The 20,325-nt window shown below is 38.3% G+C and overlaps 1 long non-coding RNA gene and 1 other non-coding gene across 2 annotated transcripts; one reads left to right on the top strand and one right to left on the bottom strand.

The window, feature by feature from the left end:
* Positions 1-3,363: 3,363 nt before the first annotated feature.
* Positions 3,364-5,099, bottom strand: LOC115513293. Its single transcript, XR_003968656.1, has 2 exons — positions 5,065-5,099; positions 3,364-3,483 (listed from the first exon to the last, which is right to left on the bottom strand). It is a non-coding gene; the product is annotated as an uncharacterized LOC115513293 (long non-coding RNA).
* A 9,969-nt stretch (positions 5,100-15,068) lies between these two features.
* LOC115515061 lies at positions 15,069-15,175 on the top strand. The gene has a single exon (XR_003969131.1). It is a non-coding gene; the product is annotated as a U6 spliceosomal RNA (small nuclear RNA).
* The last annotated feature ends 5,150 nt before the right edge of the window (positions 15,176-20,325 follow it).

Raw genomic sequence — 20,325 nt, forward strand, 5'->3', positions numbered from 1 at the left:
TTTCACCTCTTTGGTGCAACTGTAAGTGGGATAGATTCCTTGATTTCTCTTCCTGTGGCTTCATTGTTGGTGTATAGGAATGCAACCGATTTCTGTGCATTGATTTTATGTCCTACAACTTTGCTGAATTCATGAATCAATTCTAGCAGTTTTTTGGTGGAATTTTTAGGGTTTTAGATATAGAGTATCATGTCATCTGCAAAGAGTTAAATTTTGACCTCCTCCTGGCCGATTTGGATGCATTTTATTTCTTTGTGTTGTCTGATTGCAGAGGTTTAGACTTCCAATACCATGTTGAATAACAGTGGTGAGAGTAGACATCCCTGTCTTTTTCCTGTCCTTGGGGGGAAAGCTCTCAGTTTTTCCCCATTGAGGATGATATTAGTAGTGGGTCATTCATATATGGCTTTTATGATCTTAAGGTATGATCCTTTTATCCTTACACTCTTGAGGGTTTTTATCAAGAAAGGATGCTGTATTTTGTCAAATGCTTTCTCTACATCTATTGAGAGCATCATATGGTTCTTGTCTTTTCTTTTATTGATGTGATGAATCATGTTAATTGTTTTGTGGATATTGAGCCAGCCCTGCATCCCAGGTATAAATCCCACTTGGTCGTGGTGAATAATTTTTTTAATGTATTGTTGGATCTGGTTGGCTAATATCTTGTTGAGGATTTTTGCATCCATGTATATCAGGGAAATTGGTCTATAGTTCTCCTTTTTAGTGGGGTCTCTGGTTTGGAATCAAGGTAATGTGGGCTTCATAGAATGAGTTTGGAAGTTTTCCTTCCGTTTCTATTTTTTGGAATAGCTTTAAGAGAATAGGTGTTAACTCTTCCTTAAATGTTTGGTAGAATTCCCCTGGAAAGCGATTTGGCCCTGGACTCTTGTTTTTTGGCAGATTTTTTATTATTAATTTGATTTCCTTACTGGTTATGGGTCTGTTCAAATTTTCTATTTCTTCCTGTTTCAGTTTTGGTAGTGAATATGTTTCTAGGAATTTGTCCATTTCTTCCAGATTGCCCATTTTATTGGCATATAATTGCTCATAATATTTCTTATTATTGTTTTTATTTGTGCTGTGTTGGTTGTGATCTCTCCCCTTTCATTCTTGATTTTGTTTATTTGGATCCTTTCCTTTTTCTTTTTGATCAAACTGGCTAGTGGTTTATGAATTTTGTTAATTCTTTCAAAGTACCAGCTTCTGGTTTCATTGATCTGTTCTACTGTTTTTTGGGTTTTGATAGCATTCATTTCTGCTCTAATCTTTATTATTTCCTGTCTTCTGCTGGTTTTGGGTTTTATTTGCTATTCTTTTTTCAGCTCTTTAAGGCATAAGGTTAGGCTGTGTATCTGAGACCTTTCTGCCTTCTTTAGGAAGGCCTGTATTGCTATATACTTTCCTCTTATGACTGCCTTTGCTGAGTCCCAGAGGTTTTGGGTTGCGGTGTTATCATTTTCATGGTCTTCCATATACTCTTTAATTTCCTCTTTAACTTCTTGGTTAGCCCACTCATTCTTTAGTAGGATGTTCTTCAGTCTCTAAGTATTTGTTACCTTTCCAAATTTTTTCTTGTGGTTGATTTTGAGTTTCATAGTGTTGTGGTCTGAAAATATGCACGGTATGATTTTTATCTTTTTGTACTTGCTGAGGGCTGATTTGTGTCCCAGTTTGTGGTCTATGGAGGAGAACATTCCATGTGCACTGACGAAGAATGTGTATTTCACTGCTTTAGGATGAAATGATCTGAATGTATCTGTTAAGTCCACCTGGTACAGTGTGTCCTTCAAAGCCATTGTTTCCTTGTTGATTTTGTGATTAGATGATCTGTCCATTGTGAGTGGGGTGTTGAAGTCTCCTACTGTTTTTTTTTTATTAAATTTTTTTTAATGTTTATTTACTTTCAACAGAGAGACAGAGCATGAGCGGGGGAGGGCCAGGGAGAGAGGGAGACACAGAATCTGAAGCAGGCTCCAGGCTCTGAGCTGTCAGCACAGAGCCCGATGCAGTGCTCAAGCTCACAGACCATGAGATCATGACCTGAGCCGAAGTCAGAAGCTCAACTGACTGAGCCATCCAGGTGCCCCAAGTCTCCTACTATTATGGAATTACTATCAATGAGTTTCTTTATGTTTGTGATTAATTGATTTATATATTTGGGTGCCTCCACACTTGGTGCATAAATATTTACAATTGTTAGGTCTTTTTGGTGGATAGACCCCTTAGTTATGATATAATGTCCTTCTTCATATCTTGATACAGTCTTTATTTTAAAGTCTAGATTGTCTGATATAAGTATGGCTACTCCAGCTTTCTTTTGTTGACTATTAGTATGATAGATGGTTCTCCATCCCCTTACTTTCAATCTGAAGGTGTCTGTAGGTCTATAATGGGTCTCTTGTAAACAGCATATAGATGGATCTTGTTTTCTTACCCATTCTGTTACCCTATGTCTTTTGATTGGAACATTGAGTCCATTGACATTTAGAGTGAGTACTAAAAGATATGAATTTATTGCCATTATGTTGCTTGTAGAGTTGGAGTTTCTGGTGGTGTTCTCTGGTCTTTTCTAATCTTTGTTGCTTTTGATGTTTGTTTGTTTGTTTGTTTGTTTATTTATTTATTTATATTTTCATCTTTTCTCCCCTCAGAGTCCCCCTTAAAATTTCTTGCAGGACTGGTTTAGTGGTCACAAATTCCTTTAATTTTTGTTTATCTGGAAAACTTTTTATTTCTCCTTCTATTTTGAATGACAGCCTTGCTGGGTAAAGAATTCTTGGCTGCATATTTTTCTGATTCAGGACATTGAGTATATCCTGCGACTCCTTTCTGGCCTGCCAAGTTTCTGTGGATAGGTCTGCTGCGAACCTGATCTGTCTTCCCTTATAGGTTATGGACTTTTTTTTCCCTTGCTGCTTTCATGATTCTTTCCTTGCCTGAGCATTTTGTGAATTTGACTATGATGTGCCTTCTTGATGGTCGATTTTTGTTGAATGTAATGGAAGTCCTCTGTGCTTCCTGGATTTTTTTCCACTATGATTTGCTCACATAACCCTTCTACCCCTATTTCTCTTTCTTTCTCTTCTGGGACCCCTATGATTCTGATGTTGTTCCTTTTTAATGAGTCACTCATGTCTCTAATTCTTAAATTGTGCTCTTTTGCCTTAATCTCCCTTTTTTTTCTGCTTCATTATTCTCCATAAGTTTGTCCTCTAGATCGCTGATTTTCTCTCTGCCTCATCCATCCTTGCTGCTGAAGCATCCATTCGAGATTGCAACTCAGTTATAGCATTTTTTATTTCATCTTGACCAGTTTTTACTTCTTTTATCTCCGCGGAAAGGGATTTTAATCTATTTTAGACTCCAGCTAGTTTTCTTATTATCATGATTCTAAATTCTGCTTCAGACATCTTGCTTGTATATATGTTGGTTAAGTCCCTAGCTGTCATTACTTCCTTCTCTTTCTTTTGGGGTGAATTCCTTCGTTTAATCATTTTGAAGGGAGAAAATGAATTAATGAGGTAGAAAAAATTAAAATTAAAAAATTAAAATTAAAGAATATATTAAAATTAAAAAACTAAACACACACACACACACACACACACACACACACACAAATAAATGATGCTACATCCTAGGTGTGTTTTGGTCTGGGTGTTGAAAGTGGCTTGATAGAGCAGAGAAAAAAAGGGGGAAAAAGAAAAAAAGAAATCATTTGAAAAATTTGAAAACATGAATACACTGAAGTAGACTAAAATAAAATGATGGAAGTAAAATAGAATTTGAAAAAATTTACACAAAAGTAAAAAATATAGTAAAAGAATTAAAGAAAAATATTTTTAATAAAAGTTGAAAACAAAAATGATTTTTTCTCTTTCTGTATTCAAGAAAAAGAAAATAAGTAAAAAAGAGAAAAAAGGAAAAAAGAAAAAAAAAAGAAAGAAAATTGAATAGGTGGACCAACTAACCGACTGAAATACGACTGAAATTACTTCATTTTCCCCTTGAAGTCAGACTATGAAGTGCTTTATAGTCCATAAACTAAGCAGACGGTGAGACTTCTGTTCTTGAAGAGTGAGGTTGGCCTAGTTGGGCGGGGTTTAGTGTAATGGCTCCATTCTCCACTAAATGGCGCTCCTAGCCTACTGGGGTGGGTTGTTGTGGTGCTTGTAGGTGCATGTGCACATACGCGGGAGCAGTGAAAATGGCTACCTAGTCTCTAGTATCAGAACTCTGTTATCCCTGATCAGCAATTGCTGGCCCATATTTTGTCTTCAGCTTTCATCCACTCCCTGCTTTTACATTGTCCATGACCAAGCCCCAGGTAGTACCTCTCTCCCAAGTTTTGTCTCATATACGGCTGTTTTCCCTGGCCCCTTACTTCTGAGGGACTGTGGCTTTGACCCATTCCAATCCTTTGCAGAGGGTCTCACTGAGCAATGGCTGAATGCCAGTCGCACCCAGGAAAGTTTGCAGGACCGTTCTGCTGCTAATGCCCAGAGGCTGTGGCCAGGTGCCAGCCTGCCCCAGAAAAATTTCACAAGATAGTGTAGCAGAAGCAGTGTTTCAGGGATTATGGAAAATCACAACATACATCTGGCACCAGGCTTCACCCTTAACGACCTTGTTCCAGCACCAGCAAATGTGGCCGTTCTCTGGGGTCTGCTGGGCCAAGGTTGCCTCACAGCCTCTACCAAATGTCCTTCCAGCAGTGGGACAGCTTCTCTCTGTATGGCCTGAGAAACTCCCAGACTCCACTCTGCTTCTGGGGATTCACCCTTCCCACCAAAGCACTGCCAGGTATCAAGCTGTGGAGTTGCAGACTCTGCGCTCCCCCTGTTTACAGTCTTAATGGAATTTAAACTCTCCTTTCTCCTTTCTCCCTTTTTAGTTCAGTCCCTGTGGCTGTTTCCACTTTTCCACTTTCTCTCCAGATGCTTTTGGGTAGGGGTGCTTTTCCCATATTCTCCCCATCGTCTCCATCCTCTCTCCACATGCAAAAGTACCTCTCTGCCCTCTGTGGCTTCTCTCTCCCCAAGTTCACCTCTCTGTGCCGCATACCTGCTGAATTCTGTGGTTCAGGTTGTGCAGATTGTTGTGTTAATCTTCAGATCAGTTTTCTAGGTGTATAAGATGGTTTAGTGTTGGTCTGGGTGTATTTCATGGATTCGAGACACACAAAAAAATTCCATGCTGTTCTGCCATCTTGGCTCCCTCCTAAAATTTTTTAATTAACTAATTTATTTATTTATTTTTAAATTTACATCCAAGTTAGTTAGCATATAGTGCAACAATGATTTCAGGAGTAGATTCCTTAATGCCCCTTACCCATTTAGCCCATTCCCTCTCCCACAACCTCTCCCGCAAACCTGTTAGTTCTCTATATTTAAGTGTCTCTTATGTTTTGTCCCCCTCCCTGATTTTATATTATTTTTTCTTCCCTTCCATTATGTTCATCTGTTTTGTATCTTAAATTCCTCATGAGTGAAGTCATATGAGATTTGTTTTTCTCTGATTAACTTTGCTTAGCATAATATCCTCCAGTTCCATTCGTGTAGTTGCAAATGGCAAGATTTCATTCTTTTTGATTGCAACTCTCCATTGTATGTATATGAATGGAGTAATACTCCATTGTGTGTGTGTGTGTGCTGCTATAAACATTGGGGTGCATGTATCCCTTCGAAACAGCACACCTGTATCCCTTGGATAAATACCTAGTAGTGAAATTGCTGGGTCGTAGGATAGTTCTATTTTCTGTTTTTTGAGGAACCTCCATACTGTTTTCCAGAGTGGCTGCACCACTTTGCACTCCCACCAGCAGTGCAAAAGAGATCCTCTTTCTCTGCATCCTCATCAACATCTGTTGTTGCCTCAGTTGTTAATGTTAGCCATTCTGACAAGTATGAGTTGATATCTCATTGTGGCTTTGATTTGTATTTCCCTGATGATGAGTGAAGTTGAGCATCTTTTCACGTGTCTGTCAGCCATCTGGATGTCTTCTTTGGAGAAGTGTCTATTCATGTCTTTTGCCCATTTCTTCACTAGATTATTGTTTTTTGGGTGTTGAGTGATAAGTTCTTTATAAATTTTGGATACTAGCCCTTTATCTGAGATGTCATTTGCAAATATCTTGTCCCATTCCTTTGGTTGCCTTAGTTTTTCTGATTGTTTCCTTTGCTGTGCCAAAGCTTTTCATTTTGATGAGGTCCCAATAGTTCATTTTTGCTTTTACTTCCCTTGCTTCCAGAGACATGTTGGGTAAGAATTTGCTGCTACCAAGGCCAAAGAGGTTTTTGCCCACTTTCTCCTTTAGGATTTTGGTGGCTTCCTGTCTTACTTTAGGTCTTTCACTATTTTGAGTTTATTTTTGTGGATGGTGTTATAAAGTGGTCCAGATTCATTCTTCTGCATGTTGCTGTCTAGTTTCCCCAACAATATTTGCTGAAAAGACTGTCTTTATTCCATTGGATATTCTTGTCTGCTTTGTCAAAGATTAGTTGGCCACACGTTTGTGGCTCCATTTTTGGGTTCTCTATTCTGTTCCATTGATCTGAGTGTCTGTTTTTGTGCCAGTACCAGTGTCTTGATGATTACAGCTTTGTGATATAGCTTGAAGTCTGGGATTGTGATGCCTCCAGCTTGGGTTTTCTTTTTCAAGTTTGCCTTGGCTATTTGAGGCATTTTCTGGTTCCATACAAATTTTAGGATTGTTTGTTCTATCTCTGTGAAGAATGCTGGTGTTATTCTGATTGGGATTGCTTCATTAAAATATTGTTAATGTTTGTTTATTTTTGAGAGACAGAGCAGGAACAGGGGATGGGCAGAGAGAGAGGGAGACACAGAATCTGAAGTAGGGTCCAGGTTCTGAGCTGTCAGCACAGAGCCCGAACGAGACCTGAACCCATGAACCATGAAATCATGACCTCAGCCTAAGTCGGACATGGAAGCTGCATTTTAACAAGACTCCAGGTGATATAGTTTCACATGAAAGTTTGAGAAGCTCTGGTTTGGAAGACACAGTCAGTCCTCAGTAAAATCCCCCATACCTTTTGTCTTCCTGGACTTCTGAAATTTAGCCTTGATCTGTGGGGTTGCTTCCTCTGCAGCTTTCACAGGTGGTGTCTGTTTTCTCTGCCACATCCTTATATCAGTGGGCCTATAGGTGGGGTGGATGTCTTCTCTCTTACTCCGTGCCCTTTGTGACCATTCTTCTTCCTACTTCACTAAGGCCTCACAGCTTTGCATCTCATGTCAGCAGATTATACCACAAACTTGCTCATTGTTGCTGTCTTTGACTAACTCCCCAGGTCACTCTTCCTCATTCCCATCTTTCTGTCATTCCAACAGGACTTGGTGATTTCAGACTAATCTCAAGCCTTTACTAGGCTGAAGTATCCACTTCCAAGGCCACTCGTGTAGTTATTGACAGGCTGCAGTTTGTTGCAAGGTGCTGGACTAAGGGCCTCAGCTCTTCACCATACCATGTGGTCTCCAGAGACTGCACTCAGCATGGAAGCTGCTTTCCTAGAGTACAAATGATTCGAGACACACAAAGACAAAGAGTGAGAGAATATGCAAGATGGAAGCCATAGTCTCAGAAGTCACATCCCACCCCTTGTACCATTTTCTATTTGGTAGAAGCAAGTTCATAAGTGTAGCCATACTCAAAGGAAGCAATCACAAAAAGGAGGGAATCTTAGGAGTTGGGGATCTTTGGGAACATCATGGAGACTGTCCACCATAGTAATCTTCACACTCCTCTTCCCCTCACCAGCTCATAGTGCTCCAGTTTTTCTGGCTTCTTTTATGTTGTCTGGGAATCCAAGCATGTGCTCAACTCAGAGTTTTGCCTTTGCTTTCCCTCTACCTTGAGCACTTCCCCTCCAGATATCCTTATGACTTACTCCATTACTTCCTTAAAATTTCTGTTAAAAATGTCACCTTCACAGTGAGATCTTTCATCATCATAAAATTTAGAATTATAGCCCTCTACCTCAACCTCCTGAAACGCTCTATCCCCTTCTCATTCTATTTGTCTATTTTTCCTGTTGTTATCTTACATATTGCCTTACCATTAGTTTTCTTTTCGGATTCCTCTCACCACAGCAACATTTTCTTAACAGGCTTTTTGACTTTAATCATGAATTCATTCTATAACCAAATGAGTATGCCAGTAAAAAGGCAAATATGATCATTAATGCTTCACATTCTAAAATTCTTCAGTGACACTTGCTAGACTGAAGAAGTAGTCTTTTTGGGAGAAGACTAAACTAGGTTTGGTACTGGCCTCCAGAAGGACATTTGGAAATAAATGGGCTGTGTAGTAGATATTGTTGGTTCTCTGCCTATATCCCTTGGGACTTAACACTTCAGTACACCCCAGCCCTTCCAACTCCATCCGTTTTTGAAGAAATATTCTACACCCCAAGCATACCAGTATACTTTGAACAAGACTAACATAAATTGGAGTATAGATACCTCTGCTTCCTTGCCCTGGTGAGATAACTACAAGGTGCTTTCTATACTATTTCCAAGTTATCCTACATGATTATACTCAGTCATCCACAGCAGTAGCTAGTTTGATAACATACCCTTTTTGGTTTTCCTTCATTGTTTGTATCATTTTCTCATTCCCTTGCTAGTATTTCTTGCACCTCCCAAGTAAATTACTTGGATTCAAATCCTGTGTCACTATCTGCTTACAAGAGAATCCTAACCAAAACAGGGTATTGCAGGTGTCACAACAACCAGGGATCAGGAGGCCAGGAAGAATGCTAAATACCTTATGATGCATAGACAGTACAACCAAATGATGAATTATCCCTCCCGAAATGTCAATAATACAGTGTGGCTCCTTATAATGAAAAATAAGACACATCACTCTTTTCAAATTTCCTCTCCACTATAATTTTCATCTTGCCTCATTAGATTCAATTTCTAATTTTATCTTTGGATGTCATTTTTGTTTGTTTTTAGCTCTTAGTTTTGTCATTCCAATTCAGAATGGCATAAAGGATAAAGAATATTTATACCTACCTTGTATAATTCCTAGATTCATTCCTGAGAATGGTCCTCCAGGTACATTCTGGTGATTTATGTGGGGTCTCTGGAAGAATCTAAACATCTAGTGATACTGAAAGAAGCCACTGGGTCTAGCAATGTCTCTCAACCAGAGTTTTATAGTTGCTCTACAATTGATTGCACTCAATCTACACCACGGGGTGTTAAGTGGCAGAAAATGTTCACCATTAAGTTCATTATGATTGTGGAGTTACAGCTAATTGTTGATTCACTAAACCAAATTATGTTTTTCTTCACTAAATGCCTGGTTTGATTTTACTTAATTTCATTACTGGAAGGTCAAGTAACAAAATGATTCCCATGGCTTTGTTTGGCCCTGTCAAACTCTATGATTTTTTAATAGCTTATAAACCAGAATGCTTGGGATTTTCCCACCTTGATTTATGATAAGTATGGAGTAAGAGTTAAAGAGATAGGGGGCACATTGAGTTTTACCTAGTTCAATTTCCTATTTTCCTGTTAATCCTCAGGATAGTGTCTCACTTCTCAACAAAGATCTATAATGATTCATATTATGCTACTTCCATTAGTAGCTCACTCCAGCAACTGTCAATGCTGGTAAGTCAGCATTAACAACAAGTTATCACAGTACTTATAAATATTTTCTGAGTGAATATTTGATAATCAAGATGTTCAATCAAAGTTTAAATTTAGGTCCCTTTGCCTTTCTTGGACTTCAGAAAAAAGAATATGGCCCAACATTTTTCTCAAAGCCCTCTATTAGACTTGAGGACAACACTAAAAACAGTTTTTCTTCTTGACAAAAAAGATTTTTTTTTTAACTTTTAATAGGAGCACTTGTTTTTTCCTTCAATTTTTCATGATAATTTTGGCTGCTAGTCTCTGTTTTTTGCAGACAGGAATACTGAATACAGTAAGCTGGAAAGGCTTTCACAAACAGAGTGAGAAAGAAGGAAGGAGAACATTCTTGACCTGGAATGTCATAATCTAAATGGATTAATTTTTAAGCTACCCCCATAAAATAGAACTAATAGTTAGAAGCATTGTCTGTTTCTCATCAAGATTCAATTCAGTAAGCATTTATTGAATATCCTTTCAATCTGTTCTGGGTGTGTTCAAAGAAGTAAAATGTGCAGTCCTGCTTTTGAAGAGCTGGTAACTTCAGAGGTGCTCTACTTTCTCAATAGTTTCTTAGTTCATTAAGAATTCTGTTTTGATTTAGTATAATCCAAGAAAGCTTTTGCAGGAAACACTAATTTCTAGTGTTTACATGCCTTAAAGCTTTGAATCAAGAGGCAGAAAAAGACAGTTGGAGAGGTGTGAAATTTTTTAACTGACCAAGAGTTTCCATTCACTTTGAATTCTCTCCATTTTGCTATTTCATGTTTTTTCTCTCTCTTTTTTTCTAAACACTATCAAAGGTTTACTCTTGATTCCAAAGTTCATATGAACTTTGCATATATGGAATTCCCAGTGTAACAGGGTGGAATGCATGCTATTTTTAGTAAATCCTTTCTAACTTTTTCCTTTTACTTATTCTCATTACCCTCAGACCCATGAATTAGCCCTTTATGCAAATTTTTTCAGAGATTTTTAAAATACGGGCAGCAGCTTTTTACAAGTTGTAATAACCATTCTTAGATGATACATTAAAAGATCTGGACCCAATTTCAATGTGTGTGTGTGTGTGTGTGTGTTGTGGGGATGGGAGGATTGGGGGATTCCCCACACCATTATGGAACAATTCTCTGACACCGTTGGTGGTCCTACAATTCAACTCAGTTCTGATACTAATTACCAAGAGATAGCATCAGATTCCACAAGTTAAGGGCTCAGTTGCACAAGACTGCCCTCCACTTCAAATGCCAAATATAGGCCCTGTTTTGTTACCTGTGCCTCTGACTGATTTGGTATAGATTGGAAATTACCATGATCCCATCCTTGGGTTTGATTAGTTTGCTAGAATGGCTCAAAGATTCCTCATCCCATGATCTTTATCTTTTCTCTCAACAAACCACAAGTTTCTGTGTACCTGGGCTGTTCTAGCAAACCCCATTTCTCTGACACCAACTAGAGGTTCTGGTCACCAATTCCAATGTGTGGAAGTAGTGGCCTTTTTCCACACCACCACGCAACTTGGGGATACACACCCATGATTCCTATAATTCAACTCCATTCTGACCCTGTCTGTCTGAAGATTGCGTCAGATCTCATAGGTTAAGGGTTCAGTCCTCTCTATGGACTTTAGATATAAGTCATAAGTCCAGGTTTTCACCTGTGCTTTTGACCAACCTGGTATAGATTAGGGGTTTCAGTGATCCCCAACTTGGATTTGATCAGTTTGCTAGAGCAGTTCACAGAACTCATGAAAATATTTTATTTACTAGATTGCCGATTTGTTATAAAAGGATATAGCTCAGGAAAAGCCTGATGGAAGAGATGCATAGGGCAAAGTATGGAGATCTTTCATGCTCTCTGCAAATGCATCACTCTCCCTGAATTCCCATGTGTTCACCAACTTGGAAGCTCTCTGAACCCATCCTTTTAGGTTTTTATGGAGGCTTCATTACATAGGCATATTGATTAAATTATTCACCATTGGTGATTGATTCAATCTCCAGCCCTGCTCCTCTCCCTGGAAATCAAGGGGTTGGACTGAAAGTTCCAACCCTCTATTCAGATTGGCTCCACTGGCAACCAGTCGTCATCCTTAGGTAATTTCCAAAGTCACGTCATCAACATAAACTCTGTTGTGGTGGCAAGGGGCTTGTTATAAATAACAAAATAACCCATTTCAATTTTATGGCTCAGAAGTGGATTTCAAGAACAAAAGACAAGAGACCAAATATTATGAGAAAAGATGCTCCCATTGCTCTTATTGTTCGAGAAATTGCAATGGTTTTAGGAGCTTTGAGCCAGGAAACATGGAACCAAGACCAAATATATATGAGAAATATATTTTGGTCAATGACCAGATATGTATTTATTATAAATCACAAAATTGCACACATTAACCAGAAACACAAAATAAAGATATTATTAAAGTATTCATTTTTCATATTTTAGGTCAGATTTATTACTCGCTACAGTTATTATTTTAAATCCTGTTGTTTAAATACAGTATTGATGAGTTTTTCGATTTTGTCAGAATTGACTTGGAAGATATATAAGGGAAAGTTCCAGTAACATTCTTATTTTAGGATTTCAACACACAGTATTAATGTTTGGTCCAATTTATGCCTTGGTTGATCTGAATTCATGCTAATGTGGGGACCACTTTGACATAAAGATTATTTTGAATTAAAAAGAAATCAAAACCCAGTAGATTCAGGAAAAGCTCTTTTTGTCCTCCACAACTGTCTAAAAAGAATTTAGATAGAGGGTCAACTCCAGGAAGAGTGCTATCACTGTAGGTAACTATATTATACTATGAACTAGGTATGGTGGACAGGGAGGAACCCAGGGCAGTCAGTTTGATCCCTGTCTTCTGTGTCCTATTGTTTCTGAATAGCCTAGCAATCATTTGTTTACAAAACATTTACTCTTTTACATCTCTCTGTGAATTGCATTTCTTCCCCTTGAAGTCCCTTATTCTCCTTACCTCTTTCTCCTTAGTTCAGAATGACATAAAAACCTCACTTTGCCTGACTGTCTGGAATTTCCATGCGTGGATTCCCCGTATGTATGAATTACATTTGATTTTCTCTGATTAATCTGTCTTTTGTCAATTTGGTTCTTAGTCAGACTAGAAGGACACTGAAGGGGATAGGAAATTCTTTCTCCCAACATTAATTATAACTGAAAGGGAAACGTAGCTTTATCAAAAAGTAGACCATACTTTTTAATAATCACAGATTTTAGAATAGACCTAAAACAGTGATTTTTTTCCCAGCCCCTTAAGACTTCAGTTCCTTGAGGGCAAGCCCTGTGTCTTAGTCTCTGTGCTTGTAAAATAGAAGGAGGGGGGCACCTGGGTGGCTCACTTGTTTAGGCATCTGGCTCTTGATTTCTGCTAAGGTCATAATCTCACAGTTCCTGGGATCAAGCCCATGTCAGGCCCTGCTCAGACAGAGTGGAGCCTGCTTAGGATTCTCTCCCTCTCTCTCTGCTCCTGCCTCTCAAAATAAGTTAATAAACATAAAAAAGGGGGCGGGGAGGACTGGAAGGGGAAGGGAAGAAAATCCTCTCTATTGAATTATAAAGCAATTGAGGACCAGAAATTTTCCTTAGATTATAGAACCAGGCAGGGTTGCAATCTCAGATATTCTGCATCCTCATAGAATACATTTTGCTCTCTTAAGCTGCTTCCTACTAAGACCATGTTTTTTTCTGATGGTATTTCTTGTTAAGTAAACTAATTGTCCGATGTTTCTGTCTCTACCCAAGGGATGGACAGAATCTTAGTCCAAGCCTCTGTCTTCTCCCTTCTCCTCCTTGGAGAAATGTTGGAAGGAAACCTTTGACTTGTACTTCTACCTCTTTTTTCACTCCATGCCAAGGGAGGAGGTGCAATGAGTATGATCATGATTGGTGATGAGTTGCTGGGTTACTGCCTAAAAGCAAGAATCAGGCTTCTTACTTCTTTCGCTCTGTTCTTGGGCTCTGTGGGGTCTTGTCTGTTTCCAGCTCCCATATGATGAACACACCTGGCAGAGAAAGTGATGAACACACCTTCTCAAGGCAGCAGAGGGATCCACCATCATTTCTTGGTTCCAGCTTTGCAACTAACCCCTGGATGCATGTCAGACAGGCCTCCATTCTAGGCCAGCTGTCTCCAAATAAGGAGGAGGGTGGTAGTAAACCACTAGGTTTCAGAACTGAGTCAAATTCTCTAAGAGCTTCCTAAAAGGGGGTTGTGCTGTGCACCAATGCAGACATAATGTCCTGCATTAGACTTTCAATCAGTTGTCACCGTTATTTGAGTGCTCCACCAGTAGCAAAGGCTGGAAGCTTAGAGGGCATAGCTAGGCCATTCCAACATAACAATTATCACCATGTCAGAGGAGTTGTTTATTGTTGTTGTTTTGGGTATGGAGAATTTCACCATCTACAAAAACACACAAAACAATTTTAATAAATTTCCATGTACTCGTTTGCCAATCCCAACAAGTATTCATTCATGGCCAATACTTCTACATCTGTTAATCCATTGAAATCTTATTTTTCCTAAGTGACAAGTGTTCCTTGCATGTAGCTCCTGCTTTCTTAGGCTACACAGCCAGGGGTGGATGGTAGTTAACACTTGGGGTTAACAATAACAACAGCAACAAGACAATAATATCAGTGTGACTTCTTGCCCTTGGCTCCCATCCAACAACAGCAATGGAATCCCAAATTTCCTTGTCACTCTCCTTTCTCTGAGAGGGTTCTAGAGGGTTCTAGAGGGTTCAGAGTATTCTCTGATTCATGAATTGTTTTTGGAAGCCTCTATTTTTTCCCCCATGGTCAGAGATGTTCTTCTGCCACTTAGAGACTTTGGGGGACAGCTGCCATCTCTGCCACTATTGGGATCAGCATAGGCTTTTTTTAAGACAACTTTTAAGTTCATAGAAAAATTGAGAGGATGATATAGAGATTTCCCATATACTTTCTGCTCTCACATGCATACCTTACCACATTGCCAGCACCCCCACTCCCCTCCCCCCAGAGTGGTGTATTTGTTACAATCAATGAGAACCTACACTGACATATCATAATCAAACCAAGTCCATAGTTTACATTAGGGGCCACTCTAATGTAATGAATGTGTTGTATATTCTGTGGGGTTAGACAGATGTTTAATGACATATCGACCATTATAGTATCACATAGAGTAGTTTCACCGCCGCCAAAATCTTCTGTGCTCTGCCTATTTACCCCTCTCCTTACAATACTTGGCAACACTGATCTTTTTACTGTCACCACAATTTTGCCTTTTCCAGAATATCATATAGTTGGAATAATATAATATGTAGTCATTTCAGATTGGCTTCTTTCACTTACTAACATCCATTACTCCATTTCTTTAATAAGATTCCTCTTTGGTGCTCACTTTGGCAGCACATATACTAAAATTAGAATGATACAGAGAAGATTAACATGGCCCCTGTGCAAGGATGACACACAAATTTGTGAAGCGTTCCATGAATTAAAAAAAAAAAAAGATTTCTCTGCCTTTTCATGACTTGATAGTTCATTTTGTTTTAGCAATAAATAATACTGTATTTTCTGTGGATAACCACAGTTTATCCATTCACTTACTGAAGGACATTTCGATTCCTTCCAATCTTTGGCAATTATGAATAAAGTTGCTGTAAACATCCATGTATAGTTTTTGTGTGAACATAAATTTTCAACTCGTTTGGGTAAATAGCAATGAATGTGAATGCTGGTAAGAGTTAATATAGTTTTGTAAAAAATGGCAAAATGGTCTTCCAAAGTGGTTGTACTATTTCGCATTCCCATCAGGAATGAATGACAGTTCCTGTTGCTCCACATCCTCATCAGCATTTGGTATTGTCAGTGTTCTGAATTTGGGCCATTCTAACAGATGTATAGTGGTATCTCATTGTTGTTTTAATTTGCATTTCCACAGTGACCTATAATGTAGAACATATCTTCATATATATATTTGTGATTTGTATTTTTGGTGACCTGTATGTTAAGATATTTGGCTTATTCTTTAAAAAAAAAATTTAAAATGATTGCTTATTTTTGAGAGAGAGACACAGAGCATGAACAGGGGAGGGGCAGAGAGAGAGGGAGACACAGAATCTGAAGCAGGCTCCAGGCTCTGAGCTGTTAGCACAGAGCCCGACATGGGGCTCAAACCCATGAACCATGAGATCATAACCTGAGCCGAAGTCTGATGTTTGACTGAGCTACCCAGGCGTCCCAATCTTTGGCTTATTCATTAAGTGGGTTGTGTTTTCTTATTGTTAATGTCTAAAGAGTTCTTTGTATATTTTGGAAAACAGTCCTTAGTCAAATATGTCTTTTGTAAATATTTTCTCCTAGTCTGCAGCTTGTCTTCTCATTCTCTTGACATTATCTTTCACAGAGAAGTTTTTAATATTAATGAAGTCCAGCTTATCAATTATTTCTTTCATGAATTGTGCCTTCAGTGTTGTATCTAAAAAGTCATCACCACACACAGGGCTAGATAGTAGATAATGTAGGTTTTCTCCTACATCATCATCTAGGAGTTTTATAGTTTTTCATTTTAGATTTAGGGGTCAATACACTATTTGAGTTAATTTTGTGGAAGGGTATAAAGACTGTGTTTAGTTTTCTTTCTTTCTTTCTTTCTTTCTTTCTTTCTTTCTTTCTTTCTTCTTTCTTTCTTTTTGCAAGTGAATCTGCAGCTGTTCCAGCACCATTTGTTGAAGAGACAGTCTTTGCTTCACTGAATTGTCTTCACTCTTCTGTGAAAGATCAGTTGACTCTATTAATGTGATCTATTTCTGCACTTTCTATTCTGTTCCATTGATCTTTTGTTTCTTCTTTTTCCAATACCACCCTGTCTTGATTACTGTAGCTTTGAAGTAAGTCTTGAAGTCAGATAGTGTTAGTCTTCCAACTTTATTTTTCTACTTCAATATTGTGTTGGCTGTTTTGGGTATTTTGTCTGTCCATATGAACTTTATTGTTTTTAATGTTTATTTATTTATTTCTGAAAGAGAAAGAGAGAGTGCAAAAGCATGGGAGGGGCAGAGAGAGAGAGAGGGAGAGAGAATCCCAAGCAGGCTCCACCTGGCTTGAACCCACAAACCCAAGAGATTATGACCTGAGCCAAAATCAAGAGCTGGATGCTTAACTGACTGAACTACCCAGGCACCCTGTCCATATGAACTTTAGAATTGATTTGTCAATATCAGCAAAATAACTCGCTGGGATTTTGATTGGGATTGCATTGAATCTATGGGCCAAGTAGGGAGAACGGACATTTTGGCAATATTGAGTCTTCCTATCCATGATAATGGAATACATGTCATTTATTTAGCTCTTCTTTGACTTCTTCCGTCAGAGTTTTATAGGTATCCTTACATATATTTTACACACATTTGGATAGATTTATACCTAAGTATTTCATGTTAGGGGGTGTTAATGTAAATAGTATTGTGTTTTTAACTCCAAATTATACTTATCCATTGCTGGTATATAGAAAAACATATTTCTATTTCCTAATATTTTGGATACTAATTTTGTATTCTGCAATCTTGTTATAATTGATTATTAGTGCCAGGAGATTTTTGTGTTGGCTTTTTTTTTTTTTTTGGGTCAATTTTATTTTGGATTTTCGACATAGATAATCATGTTACCTATGAACGAGGACAGTTTTACGTCTTCTTTCCCAATCAGTTTACATTCTGTTTCTTTTCCTTGTCCTATTGCATTAGCTTGGCTTATTATAAATGATTTTTCTGTATCTATTGATATAATCATGTGATTTTTCTTTTTCAGCCTGCTGAGGTGATGGGTTACATTAATTTGGTTTTCAAGTGCCAAGCCAGGCTTACATACTTAAGATAAATGACACTTGGTTGTGGTATATCATTCTTTTTATACACTGTTACATTCTGTTTGTTAATATTTTGTTGAGGGTTTTTACATCCCTGTCCATGAAAAGTATTGCTTTGTATTTTTTTCTCCCTTGTAATATCTTTGCAAATTTTGGTTAGAATAATGTTGGCCTCATAGAATGAGTTAGGAAGTATTCCCTCTGTTTCTATCCTCTGAAAGAGATTGTAGAGAATTGGTATAATTTCTTCCTTAAATGTTTGGTAGAACTCACCAGTGAACCCCCCTGGGTCTGTTTTGGAAGCTTATTTATTATTGATTCAATTTCTTTAATAAATATAAACCTATTTAAAATGACTATCTCTTACTGTGTAAGTTTTGGCAGATTTTGACTTTCAGGGAATTGGTTCATTTCATCTGGTTGCCAAATTTTTAAAAAAATTTTTTTTCAACGTTTTTTATTTATTTTTGGGACAGAGAGAGACAGAGCATGAACGGGGGAGGGGCAGAGAGAGAGGGAGATACAGAATCGGAAACAGGCTCCAGGCTCTGAGCCATCAGCCCAGAGCCTGACGCGGGGCTCGAACTCACGGACCGCGAGATCGTGACCTGGCTGAAGTCGGACGCTTAACCGACTGCGCCACCCAGGCGCCCCGTCAAATTTTTTGAAATAGACTTGTACATAGTACTCTTTATTATGCTTTTAATATCCATGACCCATGTGTTCTTTAGAAGTGTGTTGCTTAATCTCCACATGTTTTAGGATTTTCCAGTTGTTTCTGTTATTGATTTCTTGCTTAATTCTATTGTGCTCTGAAAGCAGACATTGCATGACTTCTACTGTTTTACCTTTGCTAAGGTGTGTTTTATGGCACAGAATATACTCTATGTTGGTGAATGTTTCATGTGAACTGGGAAAGAATGTACATTCTTCTGTTGTTGGATGAAGTGATCTATAAATGTCAATTATATCCAATTAATTGATGGCGTTGTTGAGCTCAACTATGTCCTTACTGATTTTCTGCATGCTGGATCTGTCCATTTCTGATAGAGGTCACCAGTCTACTTTTTGTCATTATTACTGCTGTAATTGATGTTGCTGTTGCTAATCTCACTGTGGTCGCTGCTGTTCTTGCGAACGCACTATTGTATCTTCAGTATGAGGTTCCTTTTTTAAACTTGTTATTTTTAATTTTTATTATTGTTTTTAAAATTTATGAGGTGCCTTTTTATTTGGATCTCTTGGATGGGTATTGTCCTTTAAATTCTTACTGTCAGCTTTTTCTTTGAACTTGGGAGAGTGTTGATGAGGAGACTAGGTGAGGAATTATTTGAATAGCTTCACCAACTCTCACACTTAGAAGTGTTTCTCCCTTTCAATGAGGAGCTAGTGCCAAGATAAGTAGGGGATATCTCTGCTTTTTCCCATATCACACCTCATTCACCTGTGGCTTCTCTCAGAGGTAGGGAGAGTGACTGCCTTTGTAACTCCTCTTATTTCAAGTATTTTACTTCTGATGTCCTGAATAAAACATGACCTACAATTCTAAAGCACATCAGTGTTTTATTTTTGGAGGCAGACACAAGATCCTTCTGTATGTAGCCCTTGCAAGTCAGCATCCTTATCCAAATTATGGGAATGTATGAAGTCCTCCAAAGATAAACCCAATATCTCCTAAGACTTGGAAGAAACAGGTCCAAAATGGTGACTGTATGTGTATCTTACATTTCCTTCAGAAAAACATACAACATATATATTTGTTTTTACATTTTGGAGGTCTGACTCCTATCACTACCTTCCTCCCACCTTCATCTTCCACCCACCTCAACCCACCTCCCTCTTTTGTCCTCCTCCCATTTCTGCTCTCTCCACTCACCATCTTGAGATTCTTTTCAGGTGGTATGAAAAAAAGAGAAAGGACAGAACTTTTGTCATCCTACTAAAGGTTCTGTTCTGTATTACCTTGGAGGAGAGAAGTTGGCTTGAAGAGTGATGAGATAGGTAAATGGTCTTACCTCTAGAGTTTTCACCAAGCCTTCTCAGATGTGGTTTTCTTTACCATTAGTTAGGCATACAGCGAGTGTTCAACAAATACTTTGACTGACTGATAGTTTCCATCAATCCCGGTTTTGATACAGTGGGGACGGTTTATTTCCTGGGCCTTCTTAGGATAGTCTTATCCAAGCTCAACCCATGTTCATACAGGTATGAGAGCCAGGCCCTAGCAGCACATAAAGACTCTGCTTTTTATTCTCTTGTGCATTGATTCCATGCATGAGTAGGGGCTCTAACCTTTTCATTTGGACTCCATTCATTTACATAAAGATATCTAGAATCCCAAGGCTTCATGCCATCCCAAAACATGCTGGATTTTTAATCACTGGTGGGAAAGCTGTTTGTCTTTTTGTTCTACCTGCATTTGTCAGCTACTTATAAGAGTGAGAAAATAGCAGATATATGTACCCTACAGGCTTCATTATGTGGCTGGCATGCTCCCTTTACCAAGGCTCTCAATCATAAAACTGCCTTAATATGGTAGATCTTTGTCTACACTAGCATTAATGGGACTATTAGGGCCCAAGATAATTTGGACTTTTTCCCTTTCATAATCCCTTGACATTTGCATTTACTCTTCCTATTTTCATATAGATGTATGACTATGTAGAGAAGAACAGATTATGGTGAAACCCTATAGTGTGAAGAAAAGAAATCAAGATATAGAAATTGATTGTGTCTTGGTTTTCTATTTTTTAAGCAGTATCCAATTAGAAAATATCAGG

This window comes from Lynx canadensis, chromosome B2 (genome assembly GCF_007474595.2).
Source record: "Lynx canadensis isolate LIC74 chromosome B2, mLynCan4.pri.v2, whole genome shotgun sequence".
Lineage (NCBI taxonomy): Eukaryota > Metazoa > Chordata > Mammalia > Carnivora > Felidae > Lynx > Lynx canadensis.